Source organism: Durio zibethinus, chromosome 6, assembly GCF_047325235.1.
Source record: "Durio zibethinus cultivar Kanyao isolate XHJ-2024 chromosome 6, ASM4732523v1, whole genome shotgun sequence".
Taxonomy (NCBI): Eukaryota; Viridiplantae; Streptophyta; class Magnoliopsida; order Malvales; family Malvaceae; genus Durio; species Durio zibethinus.
Genome location: NC_143167.1, coordinates 21,800,359 through 21,822,539, shown reverse-complemented (window position 1 = coordinate 21,822,539; position 22,181 = coordinate 21,800,359). Strand labels below are relative to the sequence as shown.

The 22,181-nt window shown below is 30.4% G+C and overlaps 1 pseudogene across 1 annotated transcript; it reads right to left on the bottom strand.

The window, feature by feature from the left end:
* Nucleotides 1–10,507: 10,507 nt before the first annotated feature.
* LOC111286391 (RNA-binding KH domain-containing protein PEPPER-like) lies at nucleotides 10,508–19,504 on the bottom strand (annotated as a pseudogene). Its single transcript, XR_016342893.1, has 7 exons — nucleotides 19,056–19,504; nucleotides 18,564–18,813; nucleotides 14,159–14,306; nucleotides 12,574–12,575; nucleotides 12,299–12,532; nucleotides 11,400–11,594; nucleotides 10,508–11,085 (listed from the first exon to the last, which is right to left on the bottom strand). The product of XR_016342893.1 is annotated as an RNA-binding KH domain-containing protein PEPPER-like (transcript).
* Between the last annotated feature and the right edge of the window lie 2,677 nt (nucleotides 19,505–22,181).

Sequence of the window (22,181 nt, the reverse complement as noted above, 5' to 3'; positions counted from 1 at the left end):
CTAAGAATTGCTTTGTCAGGTAAAAATTATTTTTTTAAAAAAAAGAGAGATGTTTTTAAATTTTCCAATCAACAAAAAAAAATAAACAAAAAAATAAAAATTTCCAAATGGGGAAGTTTTTCTTAATTTCTTTGTTTTATAAAAAGCAAAGGTATAAAGTATGAAAAAAATCTTCGAATTTTAGTCATTTTATGTGCTTGTTTTTCATAAGAAATGTTTTTTTTTTTTATATCTTTCTAGGACAAAAAGAAAAGAAAAGAAAATTTTGATTTGGATTTGGATTTTTGAATGTTTCTTTTATCCCATGCATTTCATTTGATTACTTTTGCACTCACTTTCATCATGTTTCATACTTGAAAATAATAAAATTGTGCATACACTTTATTTTATGCACATGTTAATGATAGTATCAACTTCATTAAATTTGCATAGTACTTGCATTACATTTTGTGTAAACATATCTCATCATGCATGATAAAGTATTTCGTAAGCATGTTTCATCATTTGTGTACATACATCTCGTTACTGATGTAGTATTGCAATCATGTTTCAAGCAAATAGATACCCAAATGATATGTTTTCAATAAAATTTGTATTTCATATGAACATATTTCATCACCCATAAAAAGCATGATTATTGTCAATTTGGCATCATACATTAATATTCATTTTTTAAGCATCTATGCATTGCAATAGCATATTTGCATCACTCGTGCATTCATGATCATTTCATGTGCAGTTCTATCATGTAAGGTAGATTTTATTTTTATTTTTTTAATAAATAAAGATTCAATAGTGTTGATTTCTCATTAAATCTTTCTTTGAAAAAACATAGAGATATTAGTTTTGTTCAAAATCATGGAGAACAAAAATTCAACCAAGATTGAAAAAGTTGAAAAAGTCCAAGAGGAAATCAAGGAAAGAATAGTTGAAATACAATAGAATATTGATATGTATATGCTAGAGTTGAAGCAATTATTGTTAGGACAATCAAAGGGGAAGGGAATTGTTGAAGCATTAGGACTAAGGGAAGAAATTCATATCAAATAACCACTATACCCACCTGGTTTTACTCCACCTTATACCTAAACTTCTCAAGGTATAACTATACCACCCATAAGCGGACAACCTTACATCTACACTGGTCTTGCTACTAGGCAATCACTGATTCATATAAATATTAATTCGAGATCTAGTCCTACTGACCCTATCTTGGTGTTGAATCTTGATAATCCCAAAAAAATGGAAAAGTTGCAGGATATATTAGAGTTAACCGAATAGAGATGCTAAATAAATATGATTTGCTTGAAGAAAGACTTAGGGTAGTTGAAGGAAGCGATATCTAATAAAGCATTGATGCCAATGAACTAAGTTTAATACCAGACCTAATCATACCAGCTAAATTTAAGGTTTTAAATTTTGAAAAGTATAAAGGAACTAAATGCTCTTTAGTTTATATCACAATGTTTTGTCAAAAAATGACAAGGAGACTTGCAATGATAAACTTCTAATCCATTGCTTTCAAGATAGTTTAATTAGATTTACAACGATGTGGTACATATAGCTAGACCAAAGCAAAATCTATTCCTAAAAAAATCCGGCCAGGGCCTTCATTGCTCAACATAAACATTTAATAGACATAGCTACAGATCGTCTATCCCTTCAGAAATGGAAAAGAAGTTTACAAAATTTGTAGAGTATGCTTATAGATGGGGAGATCTTACAGCCCAAGTCCAATCACTGCTAATAAAAAAGAAAACAACCGTGCTCTTTGTTAATACCTTAAAGTCTTATACTATGACAAGCTAGAAGGTAACACTACTAAAAATTTTGCTAACATGGTGATCTCTGGATAAATGATTAAAAATGCCATAAAAAATGATAAAATTGAAGGACAAAAAGCCTCCAATACTAAGAAAACAGCAACCCTCAAGAAGAAAGAGCAAGAAGCCCATGTAATTGTCTATAAAAGGCCTTCACCCTAACTGTTTGTCCCTCACCACCCATATCCAGCATATCCCTATTTTTATCCTTTAGCCAATCAATGTCCCAAATACCATACCCCTATCAACCAATATCGGCCTTAGCTTTTCATTTTATGTTTCAAACCTTTTTTACTCCACTAACCATTAGACCAATTTCAAGATCGAATAACCAGATAAATGGTTCAAAGAAAGCACGAGATCATCAAGAAAAAAGTCACATTAACCTAATTCCTATGTCGTATGCTGAGTTATTCCTAAAACTTATTAAGAGTCATTTAGTATCACTTGTTCATTTAAAACCATTGAAACTTTCTTGTCCTAAATGGTATGATGCCAATGCTACATTTGATTATCTTAATGGAAACATGGATCATTCCATACAAAGTTGCCTTACTTTTAAGCACAATGCTACACCATCCAAAACCTGATTGATTCTAACTGATAACAAAGCTAAACCCAATGTTGCAAAGAATCTTTTACCCACCCATAACCATCCTTGTCATAGAAATTGGTTTTGAAGACTCCATCCCTAAATATCTCATCTTTTCATAAACATTGACCTTGTTATCAAGCCGGCACCATTTTTGCCAAGCCAGATACCTAACCACTCACCAAGTCGAAGGAATTGTGGTTCTTTTGGAGGGTTGTAGTGAGATGTTCCCCAAACTGATGAACTTGACTTAGAGAATTGGTCGCCATTCGCCACTTTAAGTTTGCTAACCTAAAAAGGTATCATCCTAGTAGAGAATTTGAGGGCTTTGATATGGCCTAAAAAAAGATGATATACTAGCTTGCAAAAGAAGGATGTGGCACCCCCAAAGCCAATAAAAGGCATAAAAACCTTCTTAAAGACATCAAAAAAGCCTTAATCAAGTTTGCGATGTTATTAAATACCTCAAACACTTGAAGGATGAATGTGGAATACATCAAAATTTTGGAAAATGTTGACAAACACCTTAAACACTTAGAGGATGAGTGTTAAAGATCTCAAACAAGTGAAAGACGTCAAACACCTAAAACCTTAGCTAGAGGATGTCGAATACCCTCAAATAATTGAAGAATGTTATCAAACATTTCAAAGCACCTTGAATACTTTAAAGTTGATATGAAGAACCTTAAACGAGTAGAAGAAGTTACTAAAAGACTTGTAACATTTAAGAAACAACATAAAAAGCACGCAATGCTCAAAGATAAGGCATCTCAAGTTTTAAAAGAAAGCACTAAGTTTGGCTAATGAAATTAAAAAGGTACAACAATAATGCTCATCTTAATTACTAGCACATAAAAAAGTGAAGCCATGGTGTTCACATCCCAAATGTGAAAAACCAAACAAGGGTGAGACAATATTTTTCATATTGCCAAGCATACAAAAGGAAGAAGCATCAACGCTTACCTTTCATATATGCAAAGGTATAACTAAAAATGATTATGCCACGAAACAACAATATTTACTTCACAAATGTGTAAAGGCAAAAGGAACTGTGCTTATTGTGCCAACATACAAATAGGAAAAAACATGACACTCGTCTCTTGTAAGATGCAAAGATAAAACAATGAAATGTGTTAACATAAAAAAAGGCGAAGCTACGACACTTACCTTCTAGATGTGCAAAAAGAAAGTAAAAAAATGTCTCATCGACATACAAAAAGAAAGCTACAATGCCTATCTCCTTGATATGCAAAACCAAAAGCTAAAGAGTTCACCTTCAAAGCAATAAAGACAACACAAAGATTTTTTTTTTAAAGGGTAAAGTAACAAAGCCTCCGACAAGCAACAAGGATGATGCTAAAAAAATTTAAATCCACCATTTTCTAGTACCTTTATTGTAACATCCTCTTCATTATATTTTTGTTTCAATAACTTCACATAAGTTCCTTAAGTAAAAGTTGACCCACACCAGCTTTTTCAAATCAATAGTCCACTACACACAATTCTCCTATCATTCAATCGGATGCTTAATATCCACCAAACCTTGTGCTAATGTTCATCATTAAGTTTACGACCTTACTTGCTTGGACGAAACAAATTGTGTGACAAACAGACAAAAGAATTATGAGGTTAACAAGCTTTAAACTAGAACGGCTTAATAAGATTAGGATTCAAGAATTATTATTAGAACCTACATTATTATTACCTCCAGCATGGATAACATCTCCTACATTACTAGTATGAAAAATGTCATCGGTCGACATGTTGGTATCCTCTTTGATTTTTTAGGTAAAAACTCTAAACCAAATCACAATTGCTCCATTATCCTACCCATACATCCTATGGTAGTAATTTACAGTCTCCCATCATCGCATCATCATACACACGTGTAGATACATATGTATATGTATATATGTATTAAAAGCCCTTTTTTCGTATGAGAGGATTTCATGCTTACGGAGTTGTGTCTTAAGTTGGAAGTTTTTTTTTTAGTGGACTCAAAAGGTGACAAAATTATATAGGAACATAAAGCTTTCTCGAAAAGGAAGGGGTGGCAATTTCTTATAATCAAACTTTATGCTAGCGGAATGAATTGAATGAGGATTGTATGGATCATGTGCTAATTAATTGTCCCTGGGTGAGTAAGTCTTGGGAGAGGTTTTTTCACTAGTGGAGCATGGTGTGGTGTCATCTATAATCTTTCAAAATGTTCTTGTTAATGTGTTTTGTTGTTTATTGGTGCTTTGAGATAATGGTGGCTAGTTATTGTTGTTGCTGCATTTTGGTTGATCTGTTTTGCTAAAAATGAATATGTATTTAAGCACAACTTTTTAACAATGGATTAATCATTGAATCAGATGCTAAAGTCATTGCTAGGTACGTAGATGCAAATTCTAGATCGTAGGCATTATGGGATATTTTCTATGGATTGACACTTTGGTTAGGGAGTCGAAAGCTGTCATAATGGCCAATGTATTAAGGGAAATAAAGAGGATGGTGAATGTGTTGGCTAAAAATGAAGTAGATTAGGCTGAATTTTTTTACATCCCAGTGATAATAAGGGTTGCTTTTTGAGGCGTTAAAGCCTGTGTTGGCTACTAGGGGTCTTGTAATTAGGAGTGGTGTGTTAGCTATATGGTGTTTTATCCAATCTCTTTATCTCTTTAAAAAATAAAAGTTTTTAATGTCTTTGTCTCTTTAAAAAATAAAAACTTTCTAATTTAGCAAAAGAAAAAAAACACACACACACACACACATGTGGGAGAAAACATATTACTTATAATTATTATATTATAATTAATTAAATCATGATTTAAAAATATGTGAAGTCCATCATAATTTTATGTGAAATCCAAGTTTATAATTAATGGACCCTTACATGATTTTTTTGGATAAGCAACATAATTCTTTATTATGATTAAATAATTATAAAATTATAATAAAAATAGTTTTAGATGAAATGCTCACCACATATACAAGCTACCTCTAAAAATGAAATTTTGGTTTTTTTTTTTTTTTTAGTTTTAATCTCTTATATGAGTTAATTATAGATTTGGTACATGAAACTATTTCAAATGTACAAATTGGTACCTAAACTAAAACAAGCTATAACTCACTGCTTAAATTGCAAAACTTTGTCTTTTTAAATTTTGTTGTTCTTGTTTACTTAGTTAATGAGGTCAACTCCTATGACACCTAATCAACACACGATTGATTACCATGCCATTATAAGTGGGTTTGACATCTAAACCCTTCATCACAGAGCGGACTCGTCTTCACCAAGGAGAGACTCGTCCAACTTCCTCTACTAATGTCTCATAAAACATCACTTCAAACCAACACAACTAGCTTGCTTAAAATCATTAAATGTAGTCCACACTTACCTGAGATCATTAAATATAGTACACAATCACCTATGAGGCCCCTTCTTAGGCTCTATGTAAACTTATCATCAACTTTTAACTGTGCTAGTCATGCCACTACCTTTTCTCTTATATATAAGGTAAAAATGAGGTTCAAGTACGTTATGAACTAAGCATTCTTTCTCTTGAAGCTTTCTTAGTATTTACTGTACATCTTTTTCCTTACTAAACCTTTAAACACTTTATTAATTTGAGCATCGGACTGTATCTAGGAGCACCACCTCCAGCATCCTTTAATTGTACTTTCTTATTGTAGATTCAAGCTTCCCCTCACATAGTCACTATATCACTTTCCTTCAATTAACACCTAAAAACACCATCAACTAAGGGAGAGCAAATGATCGATTTAAACTAACTAAATTGATTTAAAGATGATAATTCAATTAAATTGGATAAGTTTTTTTTATTTAATTGGTTTCTAATCAATTTAATTATTCGATTTATGATTTTGAATTTTATAAGCCAAACTAATTGAAAAAAGTGAATTTTAATAATTAAATATTTAATAAAAATACCTATTTACCCTTACCCATTGCTTGTTTATGAAACCCCAAAATCTGAAATCCCTATTATGCTATTCTTCCTCTTTGTTTTCTTCTTGCCTATTTCATTATCGCTTGAATTCCACTATACTAAAGGCACTCACATCTCCTTTCACTTTTCACAAGCATGCCAGAAGCCACTATTAGTGATGCCTAAAGCCACCACACCAAAGCTGAAGTCAGTGTGTGCTTAACCTCTTTCCCTCACTCAAAATTTTCTTGTTATTACCAAAATCTGCTTATTATTCCCTAAAAGTATGTCGACTTAAATCTGCTTGGATTTCTTTTGACATTTTCTTGGATATAATTTTCCATTTCTTTTTCTATTTGTTTTCACTGAAACTATGTGATGATTATTATTATCTTTTTTTTTTTTTTTTTGGCTTAGATTTCTTTTGGAAATCTTAGGAAACTATGTTTTGTTTAAATCTAATCACCCTTCTATCAGTATTTAAATGCCTTGGATATTAGATCGCAAATCTCTTAGATGTGTTTAGTTTTTTCATATAAAGCATCACAATTTCATACAACTTGTTTATTTAAAGTATGCTCTTGTTTAAATGTTCTTGCTTAGTTTGTTCCAGGTACTCATTTAATAATTTTCATCTTTACTTAATTACCCAATAAATTTTAAGTCTTTTTTTTTTTTTTTACAATTTGATTTATAAACTGAAAAAATCGAACAAACTAACTAAATCCATTTACTTAAGTTAGTTTAGTTTATGTCATTTTCAATCCTCTAATTAGTCAATTTGATTTTTACATAAATTAATTCGAGTAAATCAACTTTAAAATTTTTATAATCGAATTAACCAAATCAATTATTTGTTCATCCCTACCATCAACAAATTTTATGTCGTTAAACCAGTGAGCTTAGATGGCAATACCCAATTGTAATGTGCCATGTATATGCCTTATGCAAATATTAAATACTGATTGTGATTGTGAAATACCATGTCGCCCTCTATAGATGAATGGGTGAAAAAATACTTTTTACTTTTTTTTTAATTTTATTGTAGCCTTTTCCTTTCAATTTTTTTTCTAGAACCAATTTTCTCTTTTTGCCTTGTTGGGAGATTTGTCACACTTAGAGCCCATGGAAGCACACTAGAAAGCCTATACATACGTGTTGGACACCAGTTGAGCTCAAAAACTTAAACTATTAGGTTATTAGGTTTTTTATGTATATATAGGACATTGTATTAAAAATTTTTAATGATGCGGGATTCTTTACTCACATATGAAACTTATTTCAGTAATCTTTCCCATTCACTTATGAGTTCTGATCAAGTTCCACCTCGACTCTCCCATGCGAGTAAGTCTTATCAATATCTCATTTGGGTCAAGCAACCTCACATCTCTAATGCGCTTTTAAGTTAGGCCACAGCATTCAACCTTGCCACCTAGGTTGTCTCAGTGCTCCTTCAAGCTTCCACTCCAGATTGACTCAATACATCGCTCACTTGAGTGTTCTGCTTTTGCATATTATCATATACTTATTACATCAAAATCGAACATTTTAATACTGACTTTCGAGCACATGGAATTGATGGATGCGGCCAACCTCCGATCTGTCAATAATCTCCTCCCAACCACATCACTCAAACTTAAACCAATAACCTTGGCTTTGATATTAATTATTGGGAGATTTGTTAGAGCCCATGAGAGCACACCAGATAACTTATACATATATATTAGACACTACTTAAGTCTAAAAATTTAATCTATTAAATTTTTGAGTCCTCCATATATATATATATATATATATATAACATTTCATTTAAATTTTTTAATAACATAAAATTTTTTACTCAAATGTAAACTTTATCCTAACATGCCTCTCTCCTCCCTTCACTCTCACTCCACCACATCTCACGATGTTTTTGTTGTCACCATCCCTGACAAATGATATTGGCTTTTATTTATCCTTTATTCTTTTTTCTCTCGTGATTTACTGTCTACTTCTGACTCTTCTCTCTATTGCTTTGTCTTCCGTAATTTTATGTTTGTTACAATACGATGGAAGTAGAAGCAAGAGGGAAGATGAGGAGCCAAAAAGAAAGTGAAAGAAAATTGTCGGCGAAGTAGAGATGTCATCATTGGCTGAGATTTTCGGTTCTGACTGGTTTTTTAACTGAATGTCGAAAGTTTAGGTGATCCAATGTTTGATTGCCACTTGCTCGCTACAGGGCATTTCAAATCATTTTCTGTTTACATGTCGCATATACATGGCATGTTACAACTGGACATTGCTACCTAAGCTAATTGGTTCAACGGTATGAAGTTTATGGACTAACATCACACACGGTTTTAAAGTTTGAGTAATTGTAACTTATTTAAGTTTAGGTATCAATTTTTATATTTTGAATATAAATATATGTATATATATATATATATATCAATTTGTATATTTTGATATATAAATAAATATATATATATAATATATACATTCATATATATATAAAGCAACTAGAATAAAAAAAATGGAAAAAAAATTTAAACCACCATAGACAATAGGATTTAAGGGGTTTTCCCTGCATTTAACCACCCTAAAAACTGAGTCACAATGGACAATAAAAGTAATCTCAAGTTGCATTAGAAAACTACAATATAAAAAAATAAAATAAAATAGTAAATAGCAAAAAGAAGTAGTTTACTTTAGGTTTCAATAAGATTAAATTACAGCAGTAAAAAGAGAGAAGATTATATGAGAATATGATTAGTAGTTAAAAAAACTTAAAAAGACTTGTAAAATGAAAATTCGAATCACATTATTTTTATCTCTTATTCTATATTCAATGAACAAAATATATTTTTTGTTTGTTTGATGTGATATGACATTATAGTTAGTAGTGAACTGCCAGTACTTTTTACAAGATGGAATTAGGGAATGAAAAAAAAAAAAGAATCTTAATTAATTTATCAAATAATAATCTTGATTCTTTAATTATGTTTAACAAATTTTAATTGCCTTTTAGTGTTTAAGAGACATATTTTAATGAAGTTAATTTTAAGAAAATTTGTGGGTTTGATTTGCTAAGTTGCTAATCAGCACATTCTTTCTCTGTGAATAAAGAATGAAATAAATGATTTACATGATTTCATCATTTTTACTAATCCATTGATTTCTTTAATTTCTTATATAAAAGTTTCTCCTAAAGACTGCCCATGGTCATTATATTTTTAAACATATTTTTAGGATTTAAATTCATGTTTTGTTTATCTTTAACCTTGGCTAATTTACTATTGAGGTTGAAAGTGAATTTTACATTCAAAATTTGTTTTGGTCCAGATTAGATGATAAATAATAAAAATAAAATTTAATTTTTACTTTTAAAAAATGGTTTACAAACTCAAATCCAAAGCTAAAAAGAAATGTTTTTGCGTTCAACTGTAATTTTTGCGCATAAAATGATTTTACTATCCTACATCTCTAAAATTTTATTATTTTATCATATCTTTTTATTATTTTAATTAATCACATTACTTTTTCACAATAATATTAAATATTTTTTAAATTCTTGAATGACATTTTTCTTATTACACTTCTGAACACATTTTTCAACTCAGATTTTTTTAATTACAACAACAATTTTAAATTAGGTCTTTATCATGGCCAAAAAAAAAAAAAGAAATTTGTTTTATTTTCCATTAATTTAACCTATTTTCTCCTCTTTTTCACCTGAAATTAGTAATTAGTACGATTAAAAATAAATTTCAAGATTATAAAATTTTTGAATAAAAAATGTCAAGATAAGAAATAAATATTATCATCTACCAAAAGCCACTAGAGAGAAGCCTACATGCATCCATTTTCTTTTTTTCAAAACTTGCTTTATTTTCGAGTACCATTTAATTTTATGGCAAGAAATAAAAAATAATACGTATGGGAGATAGAAATGAAACAATGGATAAGCAAATAATAATCTCTTTTTTTTGTAATTTTAATTTTAAATTATTTAAAATTATTAATTTAAAAACGCTTTAATATATAAATGTGCATGAAACTTAAGTTTCACCCGTGAACAGATCTATCAATTTAAAATTTATAATAATACAATATAAAATCGATATAAAAAATATATATAAAAATAACATTTTAAAATTTTTACAAAAATCATATATAAATTTAACAAAAACAAATATATTTATTATAATATATAATTTTTGTGTAACACACAATATGAATATCCGAACTATTATTATTTTACATAACAAAAATACATGAATTGCAAAATCTATCCATGTACATCCCTTGATTATAAAATAAACATAAAATGTGCTCAGATTATGGCATTAGCATCGGATAATTCAGATGGCTGCAAACTTAGGCAAAAAGGTTGAATGCTTAAGCTTCTAAATTTGACTGTCAAGCTTTTGCTACATCTTTACCTTGTATCGAATTTACATCAAATGAAGAAAGGGAAATCTAACACTTAACCTGATCCCGCACTCATCGCATACCCCAGTCCCCTTCTCATTCCCAACCCCCAACCTCCCACACAAATTCATCCACATAATTCCTCTTAAAGCCTAAAAGTAGAGTAGCCACCTACTACACTAGAAGAAGATCCCCCATATCCTCCACCATAGGGTTGCGTTGAAAGTGAAGAAGATGTGCTGCCCAACTGAGAAAACGACGACCTATAACTCGTCTCTTTATAGCCGCTGCTTGTAACTGGATCTTTGTAATTGCCTATAAATTCCTGTATCAACCAAAAACATTAATCAGCACTAACATGTAAATCCAATGCATACACTTACGACATTATTATATAGAACTATATCCATGGAAAATACAAAGCAGTCTTAGTTCCATTATTTATATAACCTAAGAGAAAAGTAATACTAATCGGAGCGAAACTTCTTGAACCACCAGCCAGTAACTAAACAAATTATCAACTTCTCAACCTAAAAAAAAATTATCAAAAGGTAGAGCAGAGCCCTATGATAACAGGGCAAAGAATACAATTTTGTTGTGTCTAAATTAACAAACAAGTCATACAGGAAAGCCTCCTACTTCAATCAGTTGTTGAGCCCACTGAAGCTGTGATGAGATGCCTTTAATTTCCACCGTTATTTCATCAGATAGGCCCATACTATCTTGCACAGTTATGATGGCTCCACTAGAGCGACGACTGCATGCAATATTAGGTCCTCCGATCCCAATGATGTCCTCAGCCTTAGAAAATGGTATTTGCATTGTTTGAGCAATCTGATTCCAGAAATCAACAAGAGAAATGATGATACATAAAAATATATAAATATATATATATATATATATCAAATGAAGAAACTGTTGCAGGTCCAGTCTACATGTAGACAACCATGACAAAGTTTCACTCATAAAGCCTAATTTACACTACAAAATATCCATGCAAAATATCCAAACTGAATTAAAAGTGTGTAATGATGAAGACGTAATAACAGAGAAAATTTGCTACATTCAAAACCTTAGACTCAAGTAGCATCGCCTTAGACCAAGAAGGGCAAGAATGAAACTAAAAAAATGGCTCAAAGTGATTTAGTTCTCATATTTTTAAATTAGCATAGTAGTTGATGGAGAATCAACTTGGGGTTATTAGGATTTATTATTAATTATAGATTTATTTGATATTTTTAGTTTATGTTAAAGTTTTATGGCCTGTGCCTATAAATGCTTCAATTGATTATCTTTCAACCAGCTATGGGTTATAAATTATTGAGAATTTGGAGTATTAAATTTGAGATTTACCTCTCCTTGGTTCTCCATGTTTCTCTCCTCTCTTAATTACCCTATTTCTGTTCTGCCCTCTAATTTTCCATCTTATCTCCCTTCCCCCCTTTCTCTTCCTTATTTGACATCAAAATCTCAGATTTCACCCTAGGCCCTTCGCAAAAAGGAATTAAAAAAAAATTCAGGTACACACAAAAACAAACTTGTTTGACAATAGGAACAATAGATCGAACAAGTCCTCAAGTAGAATGTATTGTCAAAAGTGTAGGCTCTTGCCTCATAGAATGAGATTCCAAAAGATGGGATTCGTGACTCCAACTGTGTTTCACGTTCAAGTAACAATGAATCCATCCTTGCTGTAACACGAAGATCAATTCCAATTCCACTTTAAGAAGCAGTATGCAGAGATGACTTTTCACGTGTCTGTGCTTGAAGATCTTAAGTGACTATTGCATTATACTGCAAACGAAGATAGCACCACTTAGCATGAAAAAGTTGCAATGCAATAACAATTAGGAATAGTGACTCAAATCTCATAAGAGATTTCTTTAAGATTTGTTAGATATTGCTTGATGGACAAGAAAACTTGTAAAAGAAGAATTCTACGAGGCAAGAGATTCTTAATAAGTAAGTTTATATGGTTATAAATAGGTGAAGTCTCTGCAAGGTTAGGTATAAGAAAAAGATGTAAGAGAGTTGTAAGGTTTTATAGATAGACATCCCATAAGACTATTAAAAATTTATGTCTTATGGATATGTATGTTTGTTTGTGAGTGAACTAAAAGAGACTAAGAGAGTCCACATAGGTATGATGTATGAGTGCACATGAGTATGTGTTTGGTTGTATTGAAATGGTGCACATGGGTATGTGTTTGTTTGGGTTGAGAATACTCCACAAGACTAAAGGAGATTGAAAAGGCCTATAGGTATTGATTGTTGAGTGGTTGATATGTTTTGATGTATGTTTGTAATTCTCTACAACTAGTAGATTTTGTTTCTCATCCGTGGACGTAGGTAAGTTGGACCGAACCACGTTAAATTGTTATCTCTTGTGTGATTGATTGATCATTTGATTTCACTTCCGCTGGTGTAATTCGATTGAGGCCTTTTGCCCTAATAAGTGGTATCGGAGCTGTTATGATCCCTAACAAGTGAAAAAAGCTGAAGGTTCAAAACATGATAATAGCTAGAGGTTCGAGACATGGGAAGATACAAGTTCAAAAGAGCTCAATTCAAGAGAAGAGTTCGAGTTTATGTTTAGAGGATTGAGGATCGGTTTGCGTAAAGCGTAAAGACACATAAGAAAAGATGATTGTGAGACTTCCATTACAGCTGGAGCTAAGCATGTCTAGCATGAAGACAAATGATTTGATAGAATTTAAGTCAAGGTAAAAATTGTTAGGAATAGTGACTCAAATCCCATAAGGGATTTGTTTGAAATTTGTTAGATATTGCTTGATAGACAAGAAAACATGCAAAAGAAGAATTTTCTTAATAGGCAAGTTTGACTTGCAAAGAAGAATTTTAAGAAGAAAGAGATTCTTAATAGACAAATTTGTATAGTTATAAATAGGTGAAGTCTCTACAAGGTTAAGTATAAGAAAAAGATATAAGAGAGTTGTAAGGTTTTATGAGTAGACACCTCATAAGACTGCTAAAAATTTGTCTTATGGGTGTGTATGTTTGTTTGTGAGTAGACTAGAGGAGACTGAGAGGGTCTACATAAATATGATGTATGGGGGTATATATTTGATTGTATTGAAAGGATGCACATGGGTATATATTTTGTTTGGGTTGAGAATACTCCATAAGAGTAGAGGAGATTAAGAGGGTCTATGAGTATTGATTGTTGAGTGGTTGATATGTTTTGATGTATATTTGTAATTCTCTATAACTAGTGAATCTTGTTTCTCATCTGTGGACGTAAGTCACTCGGACCAAACCACGTTAAATTGTTGTCTCTTGTATGATTAATTGATCGTTTGATTTTGCTTCCACTGATGTGATTGGATTAAGGACTTTTGGCCTAACAACAACAACAATTTCATAGAAATCAAACTTACAGTCTTTTCAAAAAAGGAAAAACACTATGATCAACCAAAAATTTCCTCAGAGGCCCCACCACTGCTTCTAAAGCTTTAAGAACCTTCAAGGTTTCCCCTTATGACTCCACAATCCTCTCATCTGCTGCCTCATAAGATGGCACTTCATCTGCTATCACAATAATACCACAAGCATCGTAAATTTTACAGAATCTGAAAATCTATGATTTACAGACCACCTCTTGAACTGAAAATAAGATACAAATGCTAGGACTCATTTTGCAATTTACAGTAATGGTTGTCTAAAATAATCAAAGGAAGCAATACAAGTCTATATACTTTTATTATATTACTGCAAAGTATCATAACAAAAATGAAAAGTAAAATTTCAAATTTAAGGGTTTGCTTTCCAATTTAAAATATAACAATTGGCCTAAGGTCAAATTACTCACATTTAGCTCAAAACACCAAATTTATTGTTAATAGTCAAAATTGTTACACTAAAAAAGCTCATGTTTTAGACCAAGACAAAGGACTTTGTGTTTAGCCTACCAAAAAAAATCCCAATTATTTATTAAAGAAAATAATCAAAGCCTAAATCCAATTTCATTCAATTATAATTTATAACCGAATATGATAAATAACCTTTTATACCTAACACATGGCTGTTTTAACTCAGATCCTTTTCTTTTTATCCTTCTTTTGATGACCTTTAACATAATCATGACTCTACCATTGACAATCCATGACATTCATTGTCAGTCTAACCACCAACCCCCTTAATTGCAGATATGGCTGTGACTCCATGTTCGTTCAAGTGTCAAACACCTACCTCAAAATGCAATATGGATAACATCAAGTAGACGCAGTATGCTAGGAAAAATGGAAAGTTCAAAGCATGATAATTTTGCATTTCAAATAAGTGCCACATCATTGGATAAATGTTATTTGTTCCCCTTAGATGAAGAGTTATTTTCAAATTTCATAGCACCAGGAAATGTTCCTCACTTTCACCTCTTGCTTTATCTATCTATACCTGTATGCAATTAGCTCATAAGGAAGCTTATTCAACCTTGGACTCACTCTAGCAGTTTGCAACTTCTTAAACAATTGCTTAAAGTGAATTCTGACTTAATCCCCTTATGCTCACGCCCTTTAACCAACATTTTTTATTTTTTAGAGGGGGCGTGTGGTTAAGGGAATGATTCATGTCAACAGGCAAATACTTTACCTTTTTTTTCTTTGCCTCAAAGCAAATACCTTACTATAAATAACTGCAGGTCAAACCTTTCTGTTTAAACCATATTTTCCTTTCAAGTTCTTTTCCCTAGCCTAAAAGGCCTAACAAGCTAAATAAATATATCAATGGGTAGGGTATAGAGCGGCTAGAATATTTTTCATTCCCTTTCAAAAATTTTATATTATACCCATTCCCTATTCATACCAAACGTGTATTTCAAATCTATCCCCATCCTTATAATTATTTAATGGATGTGGATAATCCTCATATCCATAGCTTTTTTTAAAAAAAAATAAAAATCAAAATATAATTTTTTTAATTTTTTATCGTGAATATTTATGTAATTTTTTTATAAATATATTAATATATATTTTAAATAGAAATATATTAGTTCTAATTAATCTAAAATAATAACTTATATTTAATAAAAATCTATTTACTAAATATATATATATATGTAGGCATGTGCTATATTACCTATTCCTATCCTCGTACCTACTAAAAAATTTAAAATTATATTTATCCCTATCTCTATTCCCAAAATATAATACCCACCTCCATTCAGGTAAGAAGGTAGTTCCTTAATGGGTATGGGTAAAATTAATATCTCTAGAGTTAAACAAAACTAAGATAGATGCTAATAGAACCAAATCTACATAGTTTTTCAACTTCAAAAATACTTTCCTTACTCCAATCTCTAGAAAAGACAATATGAGATATCATCCAAATGTTTTTCTATTCCTTAATCCTCTTAGCAATTAAAGGAATTTTTTTACCTTTAAGAGGAATAAAGTGAAACTCATGCATCTAACACCTTCTATGATAGGGCCATACAAAAGTAGCTAAAGAATTGTGAGCAAACAAAAGCCTAAATGTCTTTGTCATTATTGGGTTTCTTGTTACCAAAATAAGCCTGCCACGTGTACATGTGGGAATTGTAAGAGTCATGAACTTATAAATTAGTATGGTGACATTTCTTCCTTTTGTTTTCTATTTTCCAAGAGATAAAATTCTTCAATGTGTGCTCCTCCAGAACCATACATCACATTTTGATTTGAGTTAAATAGTAGTCAAATGCCTATGAACTGCACCAAAAGATTAAATAATTAAAGTAGGCAACCACACCAACCCTTAGTGGGTTTTGGACATTGCAACCTAAGACAGAGACATGTCGATTCCTCAATCTAATAGAGTTCAGCATAAAATCAGCCATTTAGAGCATAGCCAGCATCATACAAGACGGTACCAATATCTTACTAAGTCTTAGAAAGATGGATTTTCAGCTATGTATATCCATAAACCTTAGGCTGATTGAGTAAGGTTTCTTAAGGACTAGAAAAGGAAGTTTTAAGGGGATTTCCTCAAAGCTTTAAGAGAATTTTCCTAATTCCTAAAGGCTTAAGACTAGAGAATTTAGAGAGATGAGTAAGTCATTTGCTTGAGGTGTGTTGAAATGAGAAATGGAGAGAGCTATTTATAGATGAAGGATAGGGGCATTTTGGGAATAAAGAGATGAATCCCAAAATTATCAAATTCATTTAAAATAATTATCCTAAGATTTATCTTCAAAGATATATCATCAGAATTATCATTTCAAAATTTAATTTGATAATCCAACACTTGCAAGCGATCAACTGGGTCCACTTTCCCTATTCAAAATATTTGAAATTATGTCCAACTTTATTCTCAGACTAAATTGGACTCTCTCAACCTATCAGCAACACCTAGTGTCAGTCAGCAACCTTCTTTTGGGTTGGTTCAAGCTTAAAAGCAAGCCTAAATCACAATCTGACCCAAATTAAACCACTGAAGGGGTAAATTTGGGCTTGCCAATTGGCCAGCGTGTCTACCTATCAGCAAGCACTCATTTGCTTGCCTGGATATGTCCATTTGAAAAGTCAACCGATTCTTGGTTGACCTGGGTGCAAAATTTGGTGCTTACACACCCTAAAACACATTTCCACCTCGATCTTGTTTTTTATTAAAAAAATCGACCTATTATAACTTGATCCCAATTTAAAAAAAAAATCACCCCCTATCAAATAAGGATGGATTGTAACCCTTTGGATATGGATTATTTTGGCATCTCTATCAACCGGCAACTTTGTATTGTAAAATTTATCTAATTAAACAATTTTTAAAAAGGCAAAATAGGGGAAGAAAAAGCTAAATGTAGGTGACACATGGACAACTCCATTATCCTCATTTTTTCATAAAATTAATTTAATAAAAAAGACATAAAAACAAAAAAGTAGAAAGAAAAAATTAAAAAAAAAAAGGGAAAAGAGAACTCATTGGGATACTTTGTGGACATCCTAGATGAGTTTAAAATGCTAATCTTTTAAATTAAGGTATTAAAATAATAACTTTATTAATTAAAAAGTCGAAAAAGAAAAAAAAAAAAAAAAGGAAAAATTTTATTGATCAAGGCAAGAGACTTGTAGGAAAAGAAATGGACTTCGAAAATTAATAACTAGCTAGCCTTCTTTTGTAATATTGAAAGGGATAACCATAAGTCAACCAAGGTAAGACAGGTACAAGAAGGGATGCAATTAGAAAAGAGCCTCATTAAGTTCTTTAAATCTTTATTAAAATTCACAAAGGGAAACATTTGGTTGATTTAGACAACAACCTCTTCCAGCAAAGCCCTTCAGCCAACACAAACACACAGCCAAAGCACATGAATTCCCTCAGACATAGATAACTGAGGAATGTACATACATGCACATAGGGGTGCACACATGAAATTATGAATAAAGAAACATGGAATTTCAATCTTTTACCCATGTAATGCACTAAACCATTCAGAATTTAGCCAGGACATTATTGATTTAAGGTTCATTTCATGCCTACGATAGGAATGGATAGTATAACTTCTTATTTAATCCCATGTTTATTAGTGGCTTTAGCTTTTTAATAAAAAGATAGAGCAATTAGTTAGATTAATTATCTTATATGAATAAGAATAAACAACCATATATAAAGCTAAAAGGATTACATAATCCCACATGAATAGTGTCGTAAAATAAGATGAGAGCATTAAAGTTGCAAAATAAAGACAATTCATTGATCTCAAAGTCCTATCACTTATGCATCAAATGCAATCTAAAATGCATAAATAAGTAAGAAAGGGAACCCAAAAAGCTATTATGAATAGAATAATATTTTCAAATGTCCAAAACATACCTCCTAACGACACCCTCACAGATGCACCTGTGTTCTCTTGTAATGACTTAATTATGGAGCCCTACTTTCTAATTAAATTGATTGCTTGTGCAGATGCTCCTAACAACTGGATTGAACAAAATGCAGCTCCAGCTACTTTAGCATCCCCATTGTTGTCAAGCAAACCAGAGACACGTTTGAAAACTCTTATAGTAGCATCCATTATAGGGGAAAAAGGTGCCTCTGGTTCTTTCTTTCCTGACATTAGAACCTAGAAGAAAGGCCAATTAATTCAAGGAACTGCTACAAGGGTAACAAGAAAACAGGATATTAAACTCCAATATCTTATTAGAGATAAGATGTGGATGGTGAAATCTAAAATTAGAAGAATTATTCTGTACGTAAAAACTCCAATTGTTTTTTTACACAACTTTATCTATTGAAAGTTAGGAAAGGACAGAAATCTTTTGCAGTTTTTTTCCAAAGAAAAAAAAGAAAAAGAAAAAGAGTTACAATGCGATTAGGAGTTCCAACAGCAGCATCAAGGATACGGATGCCGGCGCAAGTTTCCTCGCATATCTTCTTGATAAGTCCCCTTTGTGGCCAATTATGCTACCCACTTTCAAAACTGGCACAATCAGCTGAAACACGCAGTGTCCAGGCCATCTGGGCCACTTCTCTATTGCTGGAATGGTAGTTGCTTCTAAAAGGTTTAAGGCAAATGGGTCGACTGCCATGGCCGTGGTGCTAGATGGTTGATTTTTTGCCGAACCATTCTCCGTGGCTTCTGCTATTTCCATGGGAGGATTTACAGCCAATAGGTGTTGCGTTGGGAGCTTGGAAAGGTTTCGATTCTAACTTGCTAGAAACTAAAAATATGGCAGAGAAAATCCTGATTCCAATACCTTTCAGCCCATGGCTTCGACTTCTCGTAGCCTGTGGATAACCACTATTAGCCTAGCCTGGATGCTGGATCAAAGGATTTTAAGTTTAGTCCAACTTCTAGAATACGATCTACTTTACCTCTTCCTATACAATATCAACATTTCAATGTTGTTTCATATAATTTTCCTAAAAATAAAATAAAAATGTCCTAAATCATTGAAAAATATGTGATAATATTTTATATTTTTATAAATAAATAAATAAAATATTCAATTTTTATTCAAATAAATCATAAGTTTTTTAGGTAAAATATAAATAAAATAAAGAGATATTTTTAATTAACAATAAAAAACAAATAAATTCAATAAAAATTAGACCAAGTAAAAAAAATGAATGTGGGATAATTTAATATTCTTTATAATTTTATAAATTCTTAAAAATAAGGTGAAAATGAAAAAAAATCACAACATATATGTTACTAAACAATAACACTTTTTTCATAAAAACAATAACATTATGTGAAAATTTTTAATTTGTAATTTCATCTAAACTTCAAATTTGGGGTTTAGGTTAAAATATTCATCTACCTCATTTAGGAGATAGATTTTTGTAAGAACAAGGTTAATCTTTCAGCACTCACAGATTTTAGAGAGCCAACAATCATTTGATTTATTGATAAAATGTTAAATCTTTAATTCTAATTATTAGGATTTAAACCCTAACAATCATAACTACCTAAAAGAATAAAAGTTTTAAAATTTGAGAACTAATCAACTAAACTAACAATTTTCTTCTACTTGTGTAGTAGAAAAGATTTCCCCTAAACTGTACCAAACACATGTTAATTAGGACTTTTTCTGTTTTTTTTTTTCTTTTTTACAATGCGGTTGGGCTATTCATATATTTTAATTAAACTTAATTTTTTTTTTTAGGAATGATTTTACGGGTGCATTCTCCATGATGAGAAAGATCTACTAAAAAATCAAAATCATTCTCAAAATTTAAAGTTTTTTATGCAATAAGAAATTTGAATTTTTAGATAAAACTATAACATCAAAACTTCTTAAAAAAATATAAATATATAAAAACAAATATCTAGTGACGTTGTTATATTCTCACTTTAACGTTCAATAATTTATAACGTTATTGAAAATTTTATACGTTTCACATTCATTATTTTCATTTTTTTATTTAGTTTAATTTTTTATTTTGAACTCATTTATTTTTATTCTTAATTAATAAAAATTATTTTTTATTATTCTAAACCATATTTTAAAAAAAATATTTTCCATAAAATAATTAATAAATAATTTTTAATATTTTAATAATTATATTAATATTATTTATAAAAAATATATTTTCCATAAAATAACCAAATAACAAAAAAATTGAATCATTCAAACAACAAAAATCTGTATTTCTTTAAAAAATATAGATATTTTACAAAAAGTATTTTCCAACAAAGGAAGCCTAGTTTTTTTTTTTTTCCTGTTTTCTCGACTTCTTTCGTGCAGCCCCAACCATTTTCATGATCAATTTCATATTTTCTTAAGTTCTCTGCCTGAAATAAAGATACCACGAAGTAAATTTTCTCAACACCAAAAGTAATTAGACCTGAGGACCGAGCTACCTGGTCAACCTTGATTTGGAAGGTTTGGATAAAAATATTAAATCTATAAAACAAGCTTGGAAAGAAAAATATGGTTCCTTCAAAAAAATAGGTTCAATTTTGAAGGTTTAATACCCGAATTCGATATGTCTTGATAATTTAATTCAAATTTAATTCCATCGATTTTTTTAATTAAAAAAATTAATAATTTAAATATGATTTTATTTAAATTCAGATTGATTCGAATTTAAATTGATTTAATTTTAAATTTATGCTAACCTGATTTGATTCGAATTTAAATTAATCCAAACTCAACTTAATTATAATTCAAATTCGAAATGATCCGACTTTAAATTTAAGATTAATAGTAACTTTTTAGAAAATCAATAAATATTTAAATGTCATAATTAATTACCAAATCGGTATATTATGATAAAAATAAAATTATTTTCTTATAATACGAAAATTACATTTTTTAGGCTTAGTTAAGCTTTTTTATGGCAGCATTTATCTTCGCCAACCATAAACAAAATTCATAACTTTATAATTATTACAATAGCCAACATATCAACAACCGGAAAAGCTGCATCAACTACATTTAGTGCGTCCAAATATTCTATAAAAAACCAAGAAGAATTAAAGATATGTAATCACTATATCATTTCAGATGCCGTCAATTATGACAAATATATCGTTTCTTATAACTTAAAAAATATAAAAATATACTATTTTTGTTATACATAAAATTAACACTCAAGATCAAATGTTATAACTTAAAATTTTAAAATTAAAAAAATATATTAAATATCATTCAATAAAATTTTATTAATAAAATTCATGAACAAAATTAATTTTATATTAAATTGTAACATAATTTCATATTATTAAAAAATTACTTCTAAATCATTTAGTTTTGACATTTTAATTTTTATATAATTTAATTATATTTATATGATCTTAGAAGTTAATAAATTGAATAAAAATAACTTGAATGTTAAACCCCACTAATCCTAGGATTAATCCAAAATCAAAGAATTGGATATTGAAATATTTCAAATTCAAATTGACTTGAACTCTAAGAATTTGAACCCAAAGTAATCTAAACATGAATTCATTTGACCCAAAATACATCTAATCTGAAATGA